Source organism: Rhagoletis pomonella, unplaced genomic scaffold (genome assembly GCF_013731165.1).
Source record: "Rhagoletis pomonella isolate Grant_MI unplaced genomic scaffold, Rhpom_1.0 Rhpom_scaffold_00003, whole genome shotgun sequence".
NCBI classification, from domain to species: domain Eukaryota; kingdom Metazoa; phylum Arthropoda; class Insecta; order Diptera; family Tephritidae; genus Rhagoletis; species Rhagoletis pomonella.
This window is the reverse complement of record NW_023458557.1, coordinates 76,039,867-76,046,133: the sequence shown is the minus strand read 5'-3', so window position 1 is coordinate 76,046,133 and position 6,267 is coordinate 76,039,867. Positions and strand designations below refer to the sequence as shown.

The window sequence follows — 6,267 nt, the reverse complement described above, 5'->3', positions numbered from 1 at the left end:
ATTCAATTCTCTAAGAAATTCATTGTGATTTTTCCGTCGGATCCAAAGACTGTTCAAAGGAATAATATCGAAGCGGGTGGCTATATGTCGTTCGAATGGACACCGACGCTCCAAGCTCTAGGGAAATGAGGGAGAGGTTGTTGTTGTTGTAGCGGTTATTACGCCCCGCTCGGGTCGGTTCATCCGTCAACGTTGTTGTCTGTTTCAGCTAAGGGGAGGCCCAGGAAGTGTGCGACTTCCACAGGGTCTGTCCATAAGGATAGGAGCGTCAGCTGGGTGGGGTTCTCAGGGAATGTGAAGAGGTGCCGAGAGTCATGTGGCGACTCTCCACACTCCGGGCATTGGTTGGGCACATCCTCAGTAATCCTGCTCAGGTATGAGTTAAGCCTACTGCAATAGCCAGAGCGAAGTTGGGCTATTGTGGTGCGGGTCTCCCGAGGCAGACAAAGTTCTGTCCCGTTCACGTCCGGTGGTTGTGTGCCCAGAACGGCATTCACAGGGCGGGAGTCTACATAAATCGAGACTGATTCCCTGTGAATGCCGCTCAGGGCCTGTCGGTAGGCTGACGGGTCCAGAGGTTGTGTAATGAACCTACTTGAGGAAGCTATCACCTAACCTGTTCAGCATCTACCTCTCCGAAGCCTTGCATCTCCTCTCAAAGAGTCTTAATCATCTTCTTTACGCAACTCCCTCAGTGAGTTGCGTAAGTCCTTCATTCTGCGAAACCCACAAATCTTCGCCGCTAAGTCCACGGCTGTCTTATTGACCACCAGGACGAAAGAAGTTAGGTTGGGGCTGGACACGTCGATGGTGGGAAAATTCCAATCGTAAATCACCCACGAATGCCGAGTGTAAATTTGGACAACCAGCACTCGTTCTCGGCCCACCCTTAAAAATCAGCAAGAAGCTCTGAGGTAGGAACAAATATATTAAGTTGCCTGCTTGCAGAGCTTGAAGAACAGACGTGGTGACATGATGGCCACGTTTAAGGCCATTGGACGACTGGTGGTTAACTACACCGTTCAACTCGGATCGCGTTGGTGAGCAGTCTCAATTCATACGCATCAATCAATTCGCATCAACAGTATTCTCCAAAAACATCTAATATGTATATGGAAAGAAAGATTGGATTGGAAAAATAAAATAGGAAGCGCCATATGTAGCGGGGAAAACAATTAATTTTGTTTTTAAATTCTATTTAATTTTTTAATTAAAAATAAAATAAATATTAAATAGAATAAAATTGTTCCAAATATTGCCTATAGCAATAATAAAGTGATAAGAAAACGAGTCATTCAGCTACATAATAAGAAAGCGACGCGATCGGGCGAGTTGCAGACGTTTTAGAGCGACTGGCAATAAGAAATCGATACGATGGCGATATTGTCGGCAATAAATTTGTTGCCGAGGGCGACATGTTTTCTTATTGCCGGCAACGAAAATTGGCTGGTGGGTACATACATATGTACATATGTATGTATGTAGGTACTTTGCAGTTGTTGCGTGAAGTTATCTCGTGCCACCGATATTGATAAGCGCTGCTGTTAAGAACACGTACTCGTACTGAAACTAGCCATATAACCATAAAGGCTAATCGAAGTCATATAGGCGTTAGTCGTGCTGTCGCACATTAACATCATAAATCATTTAGAAATGAATTATAATACATACTTCATTTGAAGTACGGAGCTACTTTCTTATATTTTATTATAATTACGAGGGTCACTAAAAAGACTTAAGAATTCGCAACACTAATGCAATAAGTCGATTTGATCTACATATGTTTGTATCGTAAAATTTTATATTTTTATACATACATATAACGTTTTTAAAATATTTTACCGTACGAGCGCTCTTTGTTTTGTTTACAGTTATTTCAAAGTTTAAATTTGGCAAAATTGTTTTATTAAAACAATTAATTTTTAAGAAAAGAATACAACCGACTCCAATGCTTATAAAAAAGTTTAGGAGTACAGTTAATTTCTTCATGATGCAATGATTGGAACTAAACCAGAAAAAAATTACCCAAAAAATATTCCGATGAATTGATAACCTCCTTTTCTATTGAAGTCGGTTAAAAAAGGTTTTCGTTGAGTGGACACCTTTCCAATAGACACCGACGCTCCAGCTCTGAAAGTACTCAATTCGTAACCTGCTGGTGGTAGCAAAGAAAGAGGGAAGTCTCCACTGCGACGGAAAGACCAAGTCGAGAAGGACATAGCTTGGGTAAGATTTGATGATGAAGGAAATGAAACACCATAAGTTTACAATTCTACATATTATCTTCTTCTTATTTGGCGCTGTAACCGCCTAAACGATTTTGGCCGAGTTCAGCAAAGCACGCCAGTCGTTTCGCTTCTGTACCAACTGACGCCAATTGGAAACGCCAAGTGAAGCCAAGTCCTTCGCCACCTGATCTTTTCATCGCAGTGGGGGCCTCCCTCTTCCTCTGCTACCATCAGCGGGTTCCGAGTTAAATACACTTTCAGAGCTGGAGCGTCGGTGTCCATTCGAACGACATGGCCAAGACAGCAGAGCCGCTGTATTTTAATTCGCTGCATTATGTCCATGTCGTCGCGGTACTCGCCGTCGTCAACGCGTAAAGGCCCGTAAATCTTCCGCAAAATCTTTCACTCGAACACTCCAAGAGCCGCCTCATCGGATGTTGCCATTGTCCATGCTTCTGCGCCATATACCAGCACGGGCATGATGAGTGACTTATAGAGCGTGGTTTTCGTAAGTAGATAGAGGACTTTACTCCTGAATTGCCTACTCAGTCCAAAGTAGCACTTGTTGGCAAGAGTGTTTCTGCGTTGGATTTCAATGCTGACATTATTATCGGTGTTAGTGCTGGTTGCCAAGTAAACGAAATTCTCTACTTTCTCGAAATTGTAACTGTGAACAGTGACGTGGGTGCCAAGGCGCGAATGTGCTGACTGTTTGTTTGATGACAGGCGATACTTCGTCTTGTCCTCGTTTACCACCAGACCCATTCGCTTTGCTTCCTTATCCAACTTGGAAAAGGCAGAACAGACTTCGCGGTTTTTGTTACCGATGATATCGATGTCATCGGCATAAGCCAGCAATTGCACGCTCTTGTAGTACATAAAATGTTCCTGAGCGGTTCAGTTCTGCAGCTATTATTATCTTCTCTAACATCAGATTAAAGAAGTCACATGAAAGGGAGTCGCTTCAGGCGCTAAACGGTTAAGCAATATATTAAGCAACATTGATGGGTCTTCAACAAGTAGTGCTAAAAGTCTTATAAGCAACCTAGAAATAATTTTAGATTCCTCCAGCGAAAGCGAAGGCTCGGATCTAGAATTAAAATATGTGAAATTAAAGCTCAATTGAAGTACTATTTTAAAGAAAAACTAGCTCATCTCGTTGAAAATCCTCTCGATTGGTGGAAAACTAAACTAATATACGAGAAATTGACAAATCTGGCCCGCAAATATTTGAGCGCTCCACCCGCCTGCGTTAGAAGTGCAGGGCTGCTAACTTGGCTCAAACTGTGCCATTTTTGGCCTTATTTTACTTCAAATGGCACTTCATTTTTCAATTCGGCACAAAGTGCCAATATGGCACTTTTGTAAAAAAAAAACATTTCAATGCATTTTTGTGAAATCCTTTCTAATTTTCTAATTTATAAAGGCTATTCAACTGGTTTATCTTATTTTATCATTGCACTTTTGTTTTAAAAATGTGGTTCATATTTTATTGCTAAATGGGAATGATTAAAAAGAATGCCACCTTTTTCGACACTTTATTTTTCTATTTGTCACATTTTGGCACTTTTTCATCGTTAATATGGCACTTCATAGTTAAGGTTAGTTGGCAGCCCTGTCCATGTGAGCAATTGTTCAGTGCAGCCGGCCTTACATACGAGCCTCCAAGAAATCGCCTCATGGGAGAAAAGGCAGCAAAATTACTTTTTGTGAAATATAATTTACGCCTTTTGAATTTTGACTACTAGATTAAAATACTAAAAATTTACAAATCTTTTAAGTAATAAAGCAATACAGTTATTTTTAATTTAAATTGGAAAAATTTACAAACTCAAAGAAATTTTTACAGCGCGTAAAAAAACTTTCGAAATTTTCCCATTAATTTATTTCGGTTTAAGTGAATGCCTTTAATAAGTGTAAAAATAATACAATCGCACTGCTGACGTTTAGTCTAACCCGCGTAATTCTAATTAGGGTGGTTGTCTTAAGCAGCGAAATACGCTGTGTGGCAAGAGCAAAGTTTCGGATAATGTATAAGTCTATAGTCCCAATCAGGGCTGATTAAAAATGCCGACTAAAGGTGGTAAGACCGCACTATCTATTTAAGCGTAGTTCTCATGCAGGCAGTGCTATTCCCACACTGGCTTTTTTCGAGGCGGCCTTTCCTAAACAATCCTTTCGCAACGCAGGTGTCTGCAATACCACTGTGGACTGGACTGTTCCCATATATAAAACACCCAATAAAAAAGAGAGGTCTGGCATCCCCTACCACCTTTTAACGCTCTCTGAATTACATAGCTCAAAGACCTGACGGCGCTTCTGAGAAAAAAGACGCTTCCGACAAAAATGGTAAAAAAAAATTTGCGTGTTTTTGTCCACAGAATCTGATTCTGTATTAAAAACATACATAAAAAGTGGTCTTCCGGTCTGTTTAACCCACTTCCGGTCCAAACTGAAAAAAAAGTTTCAGACATAAGGTATGTATTTTTATGCGCAGAATCCGAATCAGTGTTAAAAATATGTAATCCCATTTAGAAAAATGAACTTCCGGTCAGTATAACCTATTTCCAGTCGAAACCGGAAGTCGGTAAGATGATTAAAAGATAGAGCGTCCTCGTTTTGGTAATTCGTTATTATTCAATTTGAATAAAAAATTTTCGTCCATTTTAGAAATCCAGCACGAGTTGAAGTACGAAGGTCATTTACGGATTGAAAACGGCATTTCTGAGAAAAAACCCACTGCCGGCCGAAACCGGAAGTCGATAATACCACCAAAAGATAGAGAATCCCCGATTTAGTAGGTAAAATTTTTGTTGTTTTCAATAAAAAAAAATTCATTCCATTTTAGAGGGAGTGGACGGGTGGTCAAGGATATCCAAAGCAAAAAAATAAATAAATAAAAGCACATTATATATCCCAAAATATTAGTTTTGTTAATTTTTTTTAATTGATGCTAAAACAAGTCTAAGCTAGAGTGAAAAGTGGCTAAATCCACTTTTTATGAAAATGCATATTTTGTTGCAGGAGGCTAGAGAAATTAAAAATGCATTATTTAAAAAGGATAAAGGTCCTTGTTTTATATGTTATAGTTTATATTCAATGAAAGGAAAATTTGTAAAGTCCAAAAGAAGGTCCGAAAATTCGATAAGGCTAAAATCATTTATTAAAGATCGAATTCCTCTGATTCGTATGGGGTTTTCCTTTGCTTTTGTATTCAGAGTTTTGCGAAATACTTGAAGAAAATGGCTATAAGAAGTTTTTTTCTTCTCCTGTAAAATTTTCAGATTGGGACTTAGCAGCTTTTCACATCGCAGAAGCTGGCTGTCAAATTCAAACCAAAAAAGATAGCGGAACGTTGAGGGCACAATATTATTTTCTATCATTCTTGGGCAACCTCGTCAAAATGCTAACTTGCCTAAAAGCGCAGTTAGTCAACGACGTAGCGTAAACGTAGGTTGACGAACGTAGCAGCATATCAATTTTACTGATGATAGGGAGAGAGAAAAGTACCCTGCAAAAATCGCGACTACTCCATGCATGCGTGTAAAGAGTACTCCCTAAGGACCAAGGAGTACTCCAAAATTAACCACAATTCATATAAAAAAATATGGTCCAATTAACATTGCGATGTCCTAGGGCAGGACCATATACTCCATCCCTGCATTACATCAGAGTAGCACAAAACTACTCCAACATATGAACAATGGCATTGTTGTTATATTTTTTCGTTTGTACACGCTTTTGTTCTTCACTTCTCAAATGCTTTTTCGAAATTAATAAAAACCAAGACAAAAATTAAAAATTACATGTTGCCTCTGACCGCATTCGAACCCGAAAATGCTGGGAGCTAAGAACTAACAGCGAGCATCTCTACACGTTCAGCTACAGCCAGACATGCAAATGTGCTTTCAAATGCTCAACTTCAATCACATTTCGTTAAAACACGAGCAGTGATCGGATAACAAACAATAAGCTGGAGCAGAGACACGAGTTGGTCCGCTACAGCATGACAGAGGAACACTTTTGTAAGTACTCCAAT

At 39.7% G+C, this 6,267-nt stretch overlaps 1 protein-coding gene across 1 annotated transcript in view; it reads left to right on the top strand.

The window, feature by feature from the left end:
- Nucleotides 1-4,683: 4,683 nt before the first annotated feature.
- The window catches only part of LOC118736372 (angiotensin-converting enzyme-like), a gene marked incomplete at its 3' end in the record, with an annotated part of 12,807 nt that continues 11,223 nt past the window's right edge, over nucleotides 4,684-6,267 (top strand). Inside the window, exon 1 of the mRNA XM_036466467.1 lies at nucleotides 4,684-5,029. The remainder of the gene's footprint in view (nucleotides 5,030-6,267) is intronic.